Source organism: Triticum aestivum, chromosome 1D (assembly GCF_018294505.1).
Source record: "Triticum aestivum cultivar Chinese Spring chromosome 1D, IWGSC CS RefSeq v2.1, whole genome shotgun sequence".
NCBI lineage: Eukaryota > Viridiplantae > Streptophyta > Magnoliopsida > Poales > Poaceae > Triticum > Triticum aestivum.
Window position 1 is genome coordinate 211,543,378 of NC_057796.1, and position 19,000 is coordinate 211,562,377.

Consider the following 19,000-nt stretch of genomic DNA (forward strand, 5'->3'; position numbering starts at 1 on the left):
CGGCCGGCTGCTGGCTCGAAGAGCTGCCGGCTGTCCTCTGGAGTCTGCGCACTACACCCAACAAGTCAACCGGCTTCACTCCATTCTTCCTTGTGTACGGTGCCGAGGCTGTCATCCCAACAGACATCGAGTTCGACTCGCCTCGGATCACCATGTACACGGAGGAGGAAGCCAAAGAAGTAAGAGAAGACGGCGTCGACCTACTGGAAGAAGCCCGGCTGTTAGCCCTCAGCCGGTCCGCCATCTACCAGCAAGGCCTGCGCCGCTACTACAACCGCAAGGTCAAGCCAAGATCCTTCCAAGAGGGCGACCTTGTGCTCCGGCTGATCCAGCGAACAGCCGGCTAGCACAAGCTCTCGGCCCCTTGGGAAGGCCCCTTCGTCGTCAGCAAGGCACTCGGCAACGACTCCTACTACTTGATCGACGCGCAAAAGCCAAGAGCACGCAAGAGAGACGACTCCGGCAAGGAGTCGGAGCGACCATGGAACGCAAACCTCCTAAGAAGATTTTACAGCTGAAAAGCAGTATGTATCACACTACCCCTTTTTGTATTACGTTACAAACCAACAGGCCCCCCGAACAGTACTCGGGGACTGCCTTTTATTTATCTATGAATGACGAGTGTTATATCCATGAATGTATTATTACATTTTGAATTCTCGTCCGGCACCGGGTCTGACTAGTCGGCCCGGGGACTGGCCGCCTTGAGCTATATTCTAAGTTCTTCCCAAAGTCAGCAAAGTAGTGCGCCGGCTCCCAAGTCCTCTCTTGTTGAAAGTCGCAGCTCAAAGAACTGACTGTCCGACTAGCAAGAGAGAAGACAGAAAGGACGCCCACACGAAAAAGGCTAAGGAACAACTAACCTATATAGCAAAGAGACGGCCTCTATATATGCCTGCCGGCTGTCACAGCAGCCGGCTGGCCGGCTTCCTAAAAACTTAGCTTAATTCCAGCAGAAGGACAAAAAGCGAAAGAACAAGGAAAGACCGATTGCATAACTTATGTACATAAAGCCGCCCACAGGCCGGCAACAGACTTAAGTTTGAATACACCCAGTGGGTGGAATTGTGCAGACTTAACCAAAAACATTGTTCAAAAGTAACAAGACAGGAAACAAAAGAAAGAAGACAAAGGCGCGAAGGCCGAGTTGGTCGGAGAAGGCAGCTCGCCGGCTGAGGGAGTGGCCGTCTAGCTGGTCCCGGCTTGACCGCTTCCCGCGACAGGAGACGCACTCGCACGCGACGTAGTGCTGGAGGCGCGGTCAGGCTGGCCGGCTACTTCACCAGCCGGCTCGGCGTCTTCACCCTCCTCCTCCTCCTCTTCGCCCTCGTCGCTGGAGTCGATCTCCTCCGCCGAGTCCTCGCCGTGCGCCGGGTCCAGCCCGAACCAATCTTCCGGCTGGGCGACTCCATTGTCGTCCACCTCGGGGGCGAAGACGTTGGTGTCGATGTAGTCGGCGATCGCTGAAGCCCGCCGAATGATGGCCGGCCGCGCCGGCTCCAGCTCCGTGTCGGCTTGCTGCCGCCAGGTCGCCAGCTGGTCCAGGTTCAGGCAGGGATACCAGGCCTTGACGAACTCCAGCACCCGCCTGGCGCCGGAGCGAGCCGCTGACGCCTTCCAAGCCTTGAAGCGGCCGACGGCCACCTCCAGCCAGTCGGCAGTCCGGCTGGGAGTGCGCGGGACCACTTGGCCGGGCCAGAGGGCGGCCAAGACCTGCGACCCGGCACGCTGAAGCCGGCGGAGCAGCCTGTGAGCCGGCTGGATGCGAGCCTGGATCGCCAGGAGCTGCTCTTCCAGCGAACGGCCGGCGATTGGCGAGATCTCGAAGCCGGCTTGCCTCTTCGCGTGGCGACGGGCTTCGACGGCCTGGTTGGCGGCAGTAGAATAGCCGGGGAAGTACTCTGTGCGAAGAAGAAAAGGAAAGAAAAACTCCAAAATCAGAAAAACAAGTCGAATGGCGGACGGCAAGAAAGGACGAAGTGGTAGATGACTTACCGTCAACCAGGTCCTCAATCTGGCCATAGCCAGAGACCAGAGTCTGTTTGACCTCTGCCCAGCCGGCCGCCTCCGTCTCGAACTCGGCCTGAAGGGCGGCCTCGCGATCCTGCGCAGCTTTCAGCGCAGCCTTGTGGCCTTCCTCCTGGTCGGCCAGCTTCTTGACCAGGCGGTCGCGCTCCTGCACCAAGGCGGCGAGCTCCGCGTCCTTGGCACAAAAGCAGTCTGGGACTCCCCCAGCTGCGCCCTCAGACTGGCGTTGGCCGCTGCAGAGATAGAAAAAAAAGAAGAGCAATGAGAAGTTATCAAGGAAGATCCGAGCCGACTGCCGAGTCTCGGGGACTACACCCAGTGGGTGCGCTGACGCGCCCCCACATGAGATAAAGAGCAAGTCACATACCTCGGCTTTCAGTGAGATCGGCGGTCTTCTGCGTCAGCACCTGAGCCTGGGAGTTGAAGGCAGCCGCTCGGAGGTTGTGATAGTCCTGCAAGATGGACAGAAGACCGACGTGAGAACAAAAGCAACGATGAGAAATCATCAAGGAAGATCCGAGCCGACTGCTCAGCAGTCGGCCCGAATCTCGGGGACTACACCCAGTGGGTGCGCTGACGCGCCCCCACGAGAGAAATCAAGAAGAAGATGAGAATACTAACCCGGATGGCAGCCCGCGTGGCGAGGAATTCGTCGGTGAACTGCCTCAGCGCCGCGGCTTGGCCCTGGAGCCGGGTCCGGACGTCTTGCGCAGCGATGTTCACCACGGATGTCCCTCCGCCTGGCGTCCACCCTGAGGTAGCGCTGGCCGCCTCCGCGTCTCGGGCTGACGAACTGGAGCCCACGGCCGGCCGTGGCTCCGACGCCGCTTTCTGCGGCTCCGACGCGGCCTTCCCTGCGCGCCGGCTTGGCGGAACCCGGACCGCCACCGCAGCTCCCGCGGCCGGCTCGCCTTCCGCCGACTGTGCGGGCGCAGGCTCAGTCTGGCCGCCTTGGGCCGCCCCAGTCGAAGGAGTCGGCCCCGGCGCCTCCCTCAAGAAGATGACGTCGTCGCCGCTCCCTCCCAGATCCGGCTGGGAACCGCTGGCTCCCCCTGGCGAGGGATCCGCGTCCCCGGGCGCCATGGCGCGCAGGGGGGTGACCATCAAGGCCTCCCCTGCCGCCGCTTCGGCCTCGGCCTCTGCCTGGGCCTTGGCTGCAGCGTCGGCGAGCGCCTTCGCCGCCTCCTCCTCCCGAGCTGCCTGGGCGGCGGCTGCCCTCCGTGCCTCCGCCTCCCGCGCCTCCTGCTCCTCCCGCGCCTCCTGCTCCTCCCGCGCCTCCCGCGCATTCCTTTCCGTCGCTTCCAGGAGGGCGGCGCGAGGATCTACGCGGCGGGTGGTGCTCCCAGAGCCCCCTGGCGACTCGACAACGGAGCCGGCAGCCGCCCGCTCGAGTGACAGTGGAGCTCTGATCAAAGAAAAGAAGACAAAGGTTCAGAAAACCACTCAAGAAAAGAAAGAAGGAGAATACACAGAAAGAGAGAAAGCTTACGCTGACACAGCCTGCGGCTGCTTCACCACTCTGCGGAAGCGAGCCGCCTTCGCGGCCGCCTCTTCCAGCCTGGTGGCCGCCGCCCCACCCCTGGGCTTCTTCGTCCGGCTCCCGAACATGCCCTGGGTGGCGCGACGTTTCTGGCCTCTACCCCGAGCAGGCTGCGCGCCGGAGGAGCCCGCGCCGCGTCCGGACGCCGGCTGGCGATGCGGGACGGCTTCGGCTTCGTACTCGTCCGGCCAGTCCTCAAAGGTAGCGGAGAGCCCGGCGCCGCCTGCTTCACCGCCAGCCGGCTCGGTGGCGTCCTCCATATGGACTGCCCCCAGGTCGGGGTCCTCCTGGTCGTGCTCGGTCCGGTCGGGGACGAAACGGCGCTCTGCGTCCGCCCCGCCGGCCGGTCAAAGCAGAGGACTCTGTCAAAAAGAGCGAGCCGACGGAATTAGAGTCGGCCCGAAGGAACTCGGCGACAAAGCTGAGAGAGAGAAAGAGAAAAAGAGAAAGGGAGCGTACCGTAGGCGGAGGATTAGCGCGGCTGTATGGCTCCTTGCCGAATTGCCAGTCGTCGGCAGTTGGCGAGGTAGTTCACCATGTCGGCCGCGTCGGCCTGCGGCATCTCCTTGGTGCACATCCGGCTCGGATCGAGCTGGCCGCTCATCTGACTGATCAGATGAGGCCGGCTCTGGAGCGGGAGGACCCGGCGCGTGACGAACGCGGCCAGAAGGTCGGGCCCCGTCAGGCCCTCCGACTGGACCATCACCCGCAGGCGGGCGATGGCGGCGTTTCCTCCCTGCGACAGCGTCACCGCCCGGAAGGACCACTGGGGCAGCCTCCCCGCCGGTGGGCCGGCTACGTAAGCCGGCAGGTTGACGTAGTCGCCCCGAGAAGCGATGTTCCGCACATAGAAGTATGACTTCTGCCACTTCTTCATCGATTGGATCAGCGTGATGACGGGGAAAGGGTTGTCGGCGCCCGATCTTCGCGACGCGATGAAGGCGCCAGTGTGGGCCGGCACGCCCTTGCTGCGCGTACCCAGCTTCGACTGGAAGAACTCCCCCCAGAGCTCGAGGGTGGGGAGGACGCCGAGATAGCCCTCGCACAGGGTGACGAAGGCCGACAGCAGCACCACCGCATTGGGGGTGAGGTGGTGCGGTTGGAGCTGATAGAAGTCCAGCCAGGTGCGGAAGAAAGCGCTCACTGGCAGACCGAAGCCGCGCAGGAAGTGCGAGCGGAAGACCACCCGCTCGCCCTCCTGCGGCGCCGGCCTGACCTCCTTCTCCGGCGCGAGGCGGACCTCCACTTTGTCCTTGCTGGGCAGACGCCGGGTGTCGCGGAGGAAATCGATGTGGTCGTTGTGGACGATGGAGCCATCCCAATCCCCGCCAAGCTGCTCAACGTGGGGAGGCATAGCGGAAGCTGGCACGGCGGCGGAGAAGCGTGTGGAGGAAGAGCGCGGCGGCGAGGCGCTGGCGCAAGAACAAGCAAGGCGAGAAGACAAAGGGAGTAGGAGGAGCGTGCGAGGGTCTGCCGCCCTCCACCTCCCCCTACTTATAGCCTCACGCGGCCGAAGAGGCCGGACGTGGGGGGAAGACGTGGGATTAACCGTGCCCACTCCCCGCACGACTCGCGTTTATTACGCATAAGTGCGAGCCGAAACTGCCGCACGGAACGTGCGGGCGGTTTCGGGATGCAAAGGATCCGCGCCTGGGCCGGGCTGCGGACGTGGCGGGCCCCTCCCTGCGGCGACGTCTCGTCGCGCGCGTGGGCTGGCAGGCTGTCAGGCCACGTGGCACGCCAACGGCCCGAGGCCGGCCCGCGGCCCGGCGCACGTGCCAGCAGGTTCCCGCCCTCCGACTCCAGAAGATTTCGGCTCAGGCGGCGTGCCTGACCAAGGCCGGCTCCCAGCTGCCGGCTTGTCGCGATAGGAAGCTGTTCGAGCTTCTCGAACCCTACTCCACCTCGAAGCCCGATCAGCTTCGGGGACTACTGTCGGAGTAAGTGGCCATGGGTAGCCTAACCGACTACCCCTGGCTCTTAAGAAAATTTATCAGGCCTTTGGGCCTTCAAGCACTCCAAGCATCTGGGCCGCCTTCCCCGGCCGGCTACCTCTAAAAGCCGACTCCCGGAAGGCGACCCAGCCTCACCGACTCCAAGAAGCCGGCCAAGAAGGACGCCGACTCCTAGAAGCCGGCCAAGACCACAACCACTCCTACATAACGGCGACATGACGGGGTGCGGCCACAGTGCGGCCCACGACCCCCTAAGCCCGAGGCGGGCACGGCTACAGGCAGTGGCGGAGGACGAAACTTTTTTGAGGTGGGGCGAACTCTTAAGCAACAAGTTTTTTTTGATGCAAAACCAACATAAATAATACGAACCAATAGTGCACAACAATATTTTCGTATGATCCTAAACAAAATAGCCAAATACAATGAAAATGCAAACATATTTTAAATAGAAGAACAACCTAAAACATACCAATAGGTAAACTTTAATAGCGTGTAGAAGACCCGGGCAATGGTAGTGCCCTACCCTTCTTTTGAAAAGCTCAAGGTGATCTTGTATAAGTTCCATGGTATTCACTTCATTTTGATGAACAGATTGGCCCCTATCATTGCCACTTTCCCGTGTACTTGGATTGAGCCGCTATGACCACCAACTACCTCAAAATATCTCTTTAAATTTGCAATTTATCGCATAAAATGCAACTAATCACTACCACATCATTGTATATCAAACCAATTATCTCAAAATGGCACTAAAATTCAAGAAATTTACCAATGCCCTTTGGCTTTGGCGCTTTGCTGGCCCTTCGCCCCTTTCCCCTTCTTGTTCCTGTCCATCTTCTCCTTCTGCCCGTCGAACTCAAATTGTCACGCGAGCAGCGAGCTCCTGCTGCCCGCCAGGAACGGCGAGCTCTTGTAGCCGCCGGGAAAGCACCCCGGCCGTCTCCACTCTCCACGCGTGCTCCTCCTGCTGGCCGCAGCTGCGCCACTCCCGGCGCTCTCCTGCAGGTTGCAGTCGGGCTGAACGCCGCCCTCGCCCCCGCACGGCGAGCCGCCAAGCTCCTTATGGCCGCCGCCCTCGCCCCACCGTCGTGCACTCCCTATATCTGTTCGAGGCTTCGAGCGAGGGTTCTGATCCTCTGGAGCGTTTCGCGTGCGTGGGCGCGTGGCTGAGTGGATCGAGAGAAGCCAGCCTGATACGCTGTGAGCCTGTGACGGCCCAACCAGGCCGAGGCCCAGTAAATCGTTTCACGGGAGTTTTATTGATCGATTCGACTGATATACGTATACCTAGTAATTTTTCCCCAAAAATCAAGGTAGGGCGGGAGCCCCACCTCGCCCTACCGCGTCCTCCGCCTGTGGCTACAGGAGGCCGTACGGGGGGATGTCCCCCGTGCGGCCAGGCACTGTAGCCACGCCAGCCGCGACGTCATCCACGACCCCCTCCTGAACGGCCCAAGGACCGCGGGCCCCTTCAGCCAGAGAGAGGCGTGAAGGCGGCCCGGCTTTTCCTAGTCGGCCAGGAGCATGGCCGGCCTCCAGAAGCCGGCAACTCCCTTCCTCGAAGCAGGAGCCCCATTAAGGAGACAAGACGAGGTGAGGCTACGGTGATAGCCCCCGATGCGGATCACTGTAGCCACGCTTACCTCGACAAAGCCCTCATCATCAGAGGCGCGGCTACAGTAAGCAGCCGCCGACAAGACCCTAGGCGGTGGGGCCGGCCTGTCGACCGAGTAGCCGGCAGCCGGCGGGACCCACCAGCCGGCAGGACCCACCAGCCGGCGGAGAAGCCGGCAGGCGTAGACACTGACGGCTGGGGCCGGTTCCCAGTCGGATTACCATTTTACCCCCGGGGGTAGGCCTATATAAACCCCTCGGAGCACCCATGCAAAGGGTTCGCACCTCTGCATGTTTGACTTCCAAGCATAGCACACACACACACCATAGATAGAGAGAGGCAAGAGCTAGCCTTGTTCTTCCTCTCCTTTGATCCCAACAGCTCTAGGAGCGATTGTAGCTACTCTTTATCGATCTAGTGATCATGCGGAGACCCCGCAGAGCAGGACTAGGGGTGTTATCTCCTCGGAGAGCCCCGAACCTGGGTAAGATTCGCCGGCGTGCATGTCTTCGCCTTATCCCGCTTCCAGGCACCGGCGACGTTTTATTGGCTCCCACAATGATAAGCCATCCTTTGGCATATGTCGCACCAACCACCCGACATTAGCTATGTGTCTCTTCTGGTGGTCAGTAGAATTTGGCTTCAATCTAACCCGAGGAGAAAGAAGAGGTGCAGATTCAGCTCTTGTCAGCCGAAGATTATTTATTCCAGGTGCTTTTGATAATCTCTTCCTCACTGCAGAAGAAGCTGGTACAGAAGCTTCTTTCGACGCAGACATCGGGCGCTTAAGCAATGTACTGGATGTTTCATTGGCTTCTGTTAAAAACAAATACAGGTAGTGTTGGGGTGAAAATCTTAACTAAAAGAGAACAGACGAAGATTAGGAAATGAAATGTTATTCACTTATTCATGAGATAATAATAACTCCTTACGGGTACCTGGTCTTCTGGAAATCGATAAACTTCCCAGCATTGATGATATGCTATTATCAGCTTGTAATGGCCCATTACCAGTTCCATTCCAAAATGCTTCCGCACTACCGACAGTGTATGGATCAAATTTCTGAAGTTTAGGATTAATACCATATCAGAACTGCTCATGCTAACATAATAAATTTTATAGAATCATACCATCAAGTCCACAACCCATATTCCCACACAACTTTGGTTATATGAGCAACCAAGAAGTTTTCCCTCTTGTACATTTAGATCTGCTAATGTTGACCAGCCAACATCAACTGCATCATGACATATGATAGGTTCCCATGAAAGAACCTGCAAGCAAAAGGATAACATGCAAATGATTTTGTTATGACATCATTTGTTCCAAGCTTGAAATGAGGAATTTGACCTTTTATTAGAGTATCTACCTTCAAGCTTTCATGTAATCCACAAAAAAGTGCTTTGACATCACTGTTGAATGTCATAGAACGAACTACACTAGCCTGAAAATTCGGAAGCTTGCGATAAGTATTGACTACAGCACTTGCAGATAGTTAATTTGGTCATTATCAAGAATCCCCATCCACCCATAGGGAAACTATATACAATATGAATAACAGAGTAGCTGTGGTCAGAATCTGTACCGGCATATAGTATTCCCGACAATTCTGCATGAAGCTGAAAAATTAGTTAAATCCAGGATGAAAACAAGATAAATGGATACTAAAATTACTTATAGCTCAAGTACAGAAGATTAAAAAAAGAGAGAGGGTATGCACCATCAGGCTTACCAACTGAAAGTTATAAAAGAGTTCAAATATGCATACACAAGAAACTTGTTCTAAAAACAAACCAAGAAACTTGAAATTAACAAATGATTATAAACAACTAAAGGCTCATGTTACGTGGCTCACAATTTCAGGTACAGTACAACATTTGGTCCGATATACTAATTTATGAATCATGGTCAGCATTACTTGGTACTATTTCATGACTCTGGTTACAAATACATGAAATCAATGCTTAATGCTGTTCTGACGTGTTCCCTTGGGTCCTTGTAAAGGGTCAGATTTAGGCATAATTACAAAGGACAAACACAATTCATAGTGATTGAACTCAGTTTGAAATTAAATTACATCGAAGCCAAGAGTATGATCAAATGCAGCTCGAGAAAAGTTGTAAAATTTTATTAGGACATAAGTTTGCTGGATGACTGCATAATGATAGTGTTTATAGAACTACATTATTTCACAATCTGAACACAAAGATAGCATGAACAGGGAGACACAAATGTAGAGCCTGAGCTTTCTGAATCATCAATTAGGAGATATAATACCTCCGGTCCAGAAGATCCAATCAACTCAAAAGTCTCAAGGTCCCAAAATTTAACAGTTTTATCAGCTGAACCTGCAGAAGTTTTTGGAAAGAACAGAAAGCAAAAGTTACAACTAACCAAGTCTAGATGGTGTATAATTAATTTTGGAGGAAAATGTTATCTGGGAACATATCTTATATTCTTGTACAGGTTTTACAGTAATATGGTCATCCATCTAACCTGTGGCCAGTAAGAACTCGTGGGGGTGAAAATCTAAACAGTTAATTGGGCCTTCATGAAGCCAAGTCATGCAAGAGCTTTCCAGCTGTCAAATCCCAGATCTAGCAAGATATTTCCCAAAAATAATCAGTGACCGAAGAAATATAAGATATTTTTTCGCTAGAGCATGTGTTTATTCATCTTGTTGATATTAGTTCTGTTTAGCATATATGACAACTTTATAGGTTGGACTAATCAGCAGATTCCCCTGCAATTTTTTCTGTGGTACAGCTTAATAGGTTTTTTTTTTCATATTTACTAGACATGTTCAAACTCTTACCTTCACAGAACTATCAGCCGCACCAGAAACAATCCACCGACCATCAGGAGTGAATCTAAGCACATCAATCCTCCCGGTATGACCCTGGTATGTGTGAATGCATCTCTTCTTCCGCATGTCCCATATTTTCATGTTTGTATCTGAAGACCCAGACGCAAAAAAATCTCCAAAAGGGTGGGAATCAAGAGAGGCGCAATTTGATCTATGCCCAGTGAAAGTTCGAAAAACTGTGGCAATAAAATCAGATATAGTTACAAGATATAATTACAGTTGATCTTTTTGCTTCAAATACAGCCAAGCGTTATGAAGACTGGTTCACACCTTTTGCTTCCTCGATATCCCATATTTTAAGGGGGGGGGGGGGGTCTCCCTCCTACAATATGCCGATGACACCATAATAATGGTTGAGGGCTCCGAGTCCGATATTGCCAACCTGAAGTTCCTCCTCCTCTGCTTCCAACGGATGTCCGGTCTGACCATCAACTTTGATAAGAGCGAAGTGATGGTGCTGGGATACCCACCGGTGGAGGCCCAGGGCATTGCGGACCGGCTTAATTGCCGCCTGGGTTCTTTCCCCACGACCTATCTGGGGATCCCCATTAGTGACTCTCGCCTCACCGTAGCGGACCTCCGCCCTTCCGTGACCCGGATGCAACACCGAGTCGAGCCCTGGAAGGGCCGGTGGCTCTCGAAGGCGGCGCGGGTAATCCTCATCAACTCCTCGCTGGCTAGCCTTCTCTGGTTCCTCATGAGCTTCTATAGACTCCATGAGACGCTTCACCAGGAGGTGGCCAAATATCAGTCCAGATTTTACTGGGCTGGCGAGGGGGACAAGCAAAAATACCATATGGTGAGCTGGCCGGACATTTGCAAACCCAAGGACCAGGGAGGTCTGGGGATCTTATCCTCCCGTCGCATGAACATTGCTCTCCTGACCCGATGGCTATGGCGTATTGCCAACGGGGAGGGCAGCCTCTGGCTTACCATCATTCAGAATAAGTACCTCCGAGGACAACCTCTTGCTTTCTGCCAGCGCTCTGGGGGATCCCAGTTCTGGCAGGCGGTGACTCAGCTCCTCCCCGTGCTCCGGATTGGCACTTCCATCTCGGTGGGTTCCGGGTCCTCGACCCTGTTTTGGTTCGACCGCTGGCTTGGAGATTCCCCTCTGGCCGCCCGCTTCCCGGGCTTATTTGCCATTGCGGCAGATCCCCGAATTTCCGTCGAAGCGGCCCTTATTGACTTAGGGCGCCTCGCCTTTCGGCGCTCCTTTGGCCCCCAGGAGGTTGACGCGTGGGACGCCCTTCTACAGGACATCGCTCTCTTGCCAATGCAGGTAGAGGGCGCCACCGACTCCATGGCGTGGCGTCTGGAGCCCTTGGGATGCTTCTCCACAAAGTCTTTGTATGCTGCCATCGCCCCTTCGCTGGCCCCTGAGCCCTTTAGCCTGATCTGGGACATTCGTCTCCCCCTCAAGATCCGGATATTCCTCTGGCAGTGGATTCGGGGACGTCTCCCCTCTGGGGTGGAAGTCCGCAAGCGCAATGGCCCCGGGGACGGGATGTGTCCCCTGTGCGCCACGGTGGAGGATTCGAACCACATTTTCTTCAACTGCTCCACTGCCCAGTTCCTGTGGTCGTGCTTCCGTGAAACAGTCGGCGGACAGTGGTGCAATTCCAACTTCCCTGACCTACTCGCGGAGATCGATGCCTCCTCCCCGCGTTACCGCCATATTAGATGGTTGTGCATTGGGATCCTTGCATGGACGCTTTGGAATATTCGCAACAAGCTCGTTATTCAGGAAGTTCCTTTGCGACGTGCGACTGACGCGATCTTCAAAATGTGTGGCTATTTGCAGCTTTGGCGGCCGCTTAGCCGCCCCCAGGACCTTCGATCGATGGCCTTCCGCATGGCGCCCCCGCTTCCGCCACCACCGCCGGAACCTGATTAGGCTGGGCTCATCCGTGGCGGTTTTTTTGTGTGTGTCCTTTTGTTCTTTGGGCTTGTTGAGCTGTGCCCTCCGCATTTACCCCTTTGGTACCGTGCGTTCTGTGCGGCTGTGACTTTGAGTGTGTGTTTGTGTGTGTGTGTGTGTGTGTGTGTGAACTCTGTTGGCTGTTTGATTCGGGCGGTTTGCTTTATCTATAAAGCGGGGCGAAAGCCTTTTTCGGTATATCCCATATTTTTATTGTTCCGGTTGCTGCTCCGGCACCTATCATAACCTCAGAGGAATCAAAGCTCAGCGACTCAATTGGACTTGTATGGCCTGAGAGGCTCTGCAAAAGCATAGTGACACTCACTTGTAATTGTAAGTGCATAAGCAACCACCTAAATGACTACCAACCAAAAATTCAATGACATAGAAAGTGTTGAAACTCCCCATATAAGATTACCAGGACAGCGCTAGGTTTCCCTACAGCCCAAAGATTGACCTTCTGATCCTCCCCACCAGTGATGAGAGTTCTTGATGTTCGCTTCCCAAACTTGGCACAAGTGACATCCGAAGCATGCGCAACAAACTCCTCTTGGCATTGTCAAGGAAACATGAAACTGTTGTAGCCTGATATAAATCCATGAAGTCAGGCTAAATGTTTATGTCAGAGTTCGCTCTCTGGTATTGTTTTGGAATACACATTCCCACTAGGTACATAGTCAACTAAAACCCAGAGCAAAATAGTTGTGCGGTCATGCCATCAATTAGAAATTTAGAATTGTTCTGCACTTCAGTATCAACATCGAACAGGTAATAACACCATATTGTGAGTGGAACTAGGTTCGTTTTAGTAATTCTACAATCCATGCTATCCTAAATGAGTCTAACAAAACGAAATCTGAAGATTCAGTATTGAGCTTCACAACTTCCACAAAGTAGGTGTCAGGAGTTCAGACCCAACAACATGATCATATTTGCTGCAATATCTAAAGTGACAAAAGCTAACAAGGATTGAATTTATTTCAGTATTACGCTTACAAACAAACTTTCTTTTAAGGAGCCTCACAAACAAACTGTTGAGCACACATTCTCTCGAATTAAAATTGAACACAAAAAATGCAATTTAATGTTCAGCAGAAAACCGTATTGTTTCATGTAAAATTTTCTTTGGCCATATTAGTCCTCAATTTCAAGAGGACATTTCACTAAACTCACACGCCCATTCACACAGTTGCAAAATCACACCCAAAAAAATTGTCCGTTACTCCGTCTTACATTAGTTCGTTGGAACCAACTCAGCTCAATCACAAACTAAGAAGGCCAATATGAACCCAAGAATAGCTCAACATGCAAAAGGTAGGTTCCTGGAATCAATTGTAATCGCTGCACGCGAGCCCAACCCAACCAAAACCTAACTGCACCGACCCAAGCAAGTCGGCTCAAAGCACCCTGATTCGAGATTCCCAGAAGATAATAGATTATTCACGGAGCAAGAAGTAGGATACGGAGCTTGTACGCGCGCTTGGTAGCCATCCGTGACGGCAGCAGTCATCAAAAGCTTGAATTATTATTTTTACTCGCTGCGGCGGGCCGCCGGCGGCGGCGGCGGCGGCGGAGAGAAGATTTCGAACTGCGTGTCAGAATCGACCCCTTATTATATGCCGTTTCTCGATTGGTGCTACAAATCTGCCCGATTTTGTAGCAACAAACTAGTGAGAGGGAGAGAGCGGGGCGAGGGGAAAAGCAACTCCAAAGAGCACAGCAGAGTATTTCTTGGTTATTGTAAAAAAAAAGGTATTTCTTGTTTTCTAGAGAGTTTTTCTTGTTCTTTTTACCGGTCAATGTCCAAGCCGTGATGATAAGAAAATAAGCTATGACGTTCCCATTTTCAAATTATGTCAATTTTTTCCCTCAAAAAAGATTATGTCAATTTTATTTTTCATACATTGGAGAACCTTATTGTTATTGATTAATTATAATGAACAAATGTTCTTAGAAGGTTTAAAATGGACGATGGTGTTGCCAAATACCGTCGCGTTCATGTGTTTTCTTCGGCTGGATGTGCAAATTTAAAAAAACACTCTGTTACTACCTTCGTTCCAAAATACAAGACGTTTTGGTAGGCTAGTTTAATTAGCCTACCAAAACGTCTTATATTTTAGAATGGAGGTAGCATATGCCATCTTTGTCCAGAAAGCTGTCACCTAGTAGTGCCATTAAACCCTAATGTGGGACCAAAAACAATAGTAGAGTTTGAACTTGCAGAATAAAAGTTGTCGACTATTAAACAAATTATAACATAGTTGAGAGATAGCATCATAAGCATGCAAATCCAACAAACTTGTAAGAAAGGAATTTGCTAAAAAAAATACCCACTAGCTGCAACCACAAGGAATTTGTTCCATATGTTTGCATCGTTATGGTAATTTCATGTTTTGTTGTAGACGTTTAGATACCAAGTCTTACTTACTCGCCTTTTCTCCTTGATCCCTACACACGAAGTTAATGGACAATCACCCGTGATAGAGATATTCTCTTCATAGATCATTTCTTGTCTTCGTAAACTTCTTGGCTACTCAGAGACTCCCAATCAGCTATATAGTAGAAGCTCACCCTTCAAGACTAACAAATTCTTGATGTCTTCATTTGGAGATGAACTCTTGCCAAGACTCCATAAAAGGTTTCTCGCAAAAGTTCATGGATCTCTCTCAAATATTTTCTCTCGGCGGATGGAGTGGAGTAGAGAGAGCTCTCAAGTAGCCAAGCGCATATAAGGGGGCTCAAAAAGGTTTCCTTTCATGTTGTGTGCACAACTTATATAGGTAGCCAACCAAAACTCGAAAATTCAATTTGGCTCCCGAAGCCAAAAAAATTGAAATGAAAAAAAAAATCAAGACAAATTTTGTTTGTGTACTTAGTCATATCCAAATGCCACCTGCAAATTTTGAGGCAAAAAGGTTAAACATTTTGGCTTGTGCAAAAAATAAACAAATTGAACACCAAAAGTTACCTCAAATTTGTTTTTTTCTGACAAAACACCACCGCTCCGCTTCGCATGAAATTTTCATGCATGCTTGCAACACAAACACAAACATCTATAAAAAATTCAGAATTTTTCGAAAACATTTAATATATTTTTGTGTGTTACTGTTCACCCGGGAGCACCAAAACTAGCTTTTACTCACAAAGACTTTAGACACGTAAGTATCAAGCAAACACAGTTCACCAGTATTGGATGTATTCAAATTTTGAATATGGCTAGCAAGAACACACATCTTAGAGGCTTGGCTCACAATACTCAGAGTAAAGAATCCAAGACATCAACGAGAGGGCGAATAGACGACTACAAATTTCAAAATTTCTAGTTGATTCTTGGGATTATGGAATTATAAGGTCTAAAAGGTATAATTTAGTGAATCTAATATTGCAAAGAACTGTAGGAATGATTATTGAAAACGTCGCTTGAAAGGACCGATATGGTTCACTAGAGGGGGGGGTGAATAGGCAACTACCAAGTTTTAGCTTTTCTTACCAAATTAGGTTTAGCAACAAATATGTTGTCTAGATGTACAACTAGGTGAGCGACCTATATGATGCAAAAAAGAAGAAGAAGAAGAAGAAGAAGAGATACAACACAACAATAGTTTGCACAAAGTAAAGGGAAGAGATAACCACAAGTGGAGACGATGGAGACGAGGATGTGTCACCGAAGTTCCTTCCCTTTGGGGGAAGTACGTCTCCGTTGGAGCGGTGTGAAGGCACAATGCTCCCCAAGAAGCCACTAGGGCCACCATATTCTCCTCACGCCCTCACACAATGCGAGATGTCGTGATTCCACTAGTGGTGCCCTTGAAGGCGGTGACCGAACCTTTACAAACAAGGTTGGGGCTATCTCCACAACTTGATTGGAGGCTCCCAACGATACCACGGAGCTTCACCACAATGGAATGTGGCTTCGAGGTGACCTCAACCGTCTAGGGTGCTCAAACACCCAAGAGTAACAAGATCCGCAAGGGATTAGTGGGGGGAATCAAATTTCTCTTGGTGGAAGTGTAGATCCGGGCCTTCTCAACCAATCCCTAGAAAATCAACAAGTTTGATTGGCCAGGGAGAGAGATCGGGCGAAAAAGAGCTTTGGAGCAACAATGGAGTTTTGGAAGAGAAGAGGTAGTCTTCTTGCGGAAGAAGACCCCCTTTATATAGTGGGGGAAAGAATCCACCCGTTACCCCACTTTCAGCCCGTGCACTGCGGTACTACCGCACCACGACGTGGTACTACCGCAAGAGGTTGCGGTACTACCGCTGCCTGGTGCGGTACTACCGCACGCACGGTAGTGACCAGAGGATGCACTACTGCACGAGGCAACATGCGGTAGAACCGCTGGAGCGGTACTACCGCAAGTCCTTACTGAAAGTGCTAGTTATCGACGAGAGGGGGGTGAATAGGCGATTTTTATGAAAGTCTTCAAAACACGGGGGCTTTGAAGACAAACAGTAGAAATGGACCTATTGATATGCAGCGGAAGGTAGACTACACTAGACAAGCCATAGTCAAGTAAGCAAAGAAGTGAAAGCACGAAGACTATTAGCAGCTAGGTAGTATGGATCAGGATGGAAGATAGAATGAAGCCAAACAACAACAGTCTTCACACAGTGAAGCCAATCAGATCATGCAAGCAGGCAATGACTTCACAAAGACAAACTGTAAGTAAAGAGAGGTAAGAGATAGAACCAGTTGCTTGGTGAGGACAAGGATTTGTTGGACTAGTTCCAGTTGCTGTGAAAACTGTACGTCTGGTTAGGGAGGCTGAGATTCAACTCAGAAGACCGTGTCTTCACCTTATTCCCCTTGAGCTAAGGACACATAGTCCTCGCCCAATCACTCTGGTAAGTCTTCAAGGTAGACTTCCGAACCTTCACAGACTTCGTTCACCGGTAATCCACAATGGCTCTTGGATGCTTAGAACGCGATGCGTAATCGGTTGGAGGATTCACAGTCCTCAAGTGTAACAAGTCTTCAGATCACGCGGACAGAAAGACTTCAGTGATGCCTAACACTCTTTGGCTCTGGGTGTTTTGGGCTTTGTCCTCGCAAGGATCTCTCTCTCAAATGCTTCGGAGGTGGGTTGCTCTCAAACGACAAAAGCCGTGCACTAACTCTGAGCAGCCACCAATTTATGGTGTAGGGGGTGGGCTATTTATAGCCAGGAGGCAACCCGACCTGATTTGTCCGAAATGACCCTGGGTCACTAAGGAACTGACACGTGTCCAACGGTCAGATTTCAATCACACGCGGCAGCTTGACTTGGGCTACAAGTAAAGCTGACTCATCCAGCTCTAGATAAGATTTGTTCTCATTGTGTTCGCTCGAAGACATAGGATTTGGTTGAGCATCACATCAGTCACTCTGACTTTGTTCACTTGGACCCCACTTAACAGTGCGGTGGTTCCTATGACTCAACAAAGAAGAAAAGGAAACTACGAAACAACTATGTCTTCGCACTCCATAGTCTTCACGTGAATGTCTTCTCAAGTCATAATCTTTGTTGTGAATATCTTCACAGACCACCATTGTCTTCAATGTCTTCACACATTTTTAGGGGTCATCTCTGGTAGGTAAACCGAATCAATGAGGGACTACTACCTGTGTTATCCTGCAATTCTCACAAACACATTAGTCCCTTAACCAGGTTTGTCGTCAATACTCCAAAACCAACTAGGGGTGGCACTAGATGCACTTACAATCTCCCCCTTTTTGGTGATTGATGACAAACTGTTTGAAGTTTTCAACGGGGATAAAAGTATGTGAAAGTTGGAATTACGGCATTGTTTTCATAAGTAGCAAAAGGCTCCCCCTGAAGATGTGCATATAAGTAGTTTGCTTTTGAATGCAAATGCACATGACAGGTTTTACTTTGTGGAGATCCTCTTCAACTTATGAAGACAGTTCATCATGCATGTAAAGATGTAACGAAGATAATGACATGCATAATGAAAAATGGACGTCTGCGGAATGACTTCATGCAGAATTTATCATCGCATCACACAGTAGCAGAAAAAGTAGCAGACGACCATCAAGTTTAAGTGTTACAACCTAGAAAAGCAAATGTATCAAAAGACGGGAGGTGTAAACACTTGGCAAAAATATAGCAACCACCCATAAGGACCCGCTTGAAGACTATCAACTCATATGCTTCTCCCCCTTTTGTTAGTAAGGACCAAAAAGGTTTGAAGACATAAAGTATCTACTCGTTCCCATCAGGAGTAGATGAAGGTGCTGGGTCGACGTTGGAGTTCAGTGGTGCAGAGGGGCCTGGTGCAGTGTCGAGACGCAGTGAAGCCATGGTTGGTGAAGTGGCATCGTCTTCTTCATCAATGACTCTCGCAACAACAGTTGCAGCCGAAGATGAATACTCAGAGTCTTATATGGAAGGAGTCCGACGCCAGCTTGCATTCTAGGGAGGTCTGGAGTCAAATTTGAAATACTCAGTGAATTCATCTTCGTGAAGATCAGCTTCAGGACATAGCAGGGTGAGGCTCTTCCAGGACCGCCGACAGGCTTCATGAGCAACGAACGAGTTCTTGGTGGCAAGGTTTCAGATGCGATTGACGTCCACCAAGATGATCTGCATCTGACGCTTGAGCCAGTCATGGTGCCTATCTTGTTTCTGATGTAAGGTCACAAGAAGCTCTCGGTCATTGAGTACATGAGGAGGCTTCCGAGGCCTTTGTGCAATTGTACTATCAGTGGCTTCGGTGTGTGCACAATGAGGCACACGCATATTTCCAGCCAGAGGATTGACTCGAGTTGCAGCAAGAATGCCCTCCATTGGTTGCGAGAAGCCTTGATGATCAACATTGTGAAGATATAGCGGCTCCTTTGCAGGCTTGGGGTAGATGGCTTCGATGGACAGATCAACCTTAGGCAGAAAGACCAGATGGTTGCACGCTGAGGGCTGATAGTCAACAGAAGAGTGGAGTTTGATCAAGTGCATCACCCATGGAGCATAAAACTTCAGGCCAAACAGATCAATCCCATATGTAGCTAGTTGTCTGATGAAGAAGTCCTGGGAATTGAATTTGATGTCATTGACAATATAGAACACCAAAGTCTTCA

General features: G+C 51.0%; 1 pseudogene; it reads right to left on the reverse strand.

Annotated features, from left to right (window-relative positions):
- Positions 1-7,541: 7,541 nt before the first annotated feature.
- Positions 7,542-10,800, reverse strand: LOC123158503 (katanin p80 WD40 repeat-containing subunit B1 homolog KTN80.4-like; annotated as a pseudogene).
- Between the last annotated feature and the right edge of the window lie 8,200 nt (positions 10,801-19,000).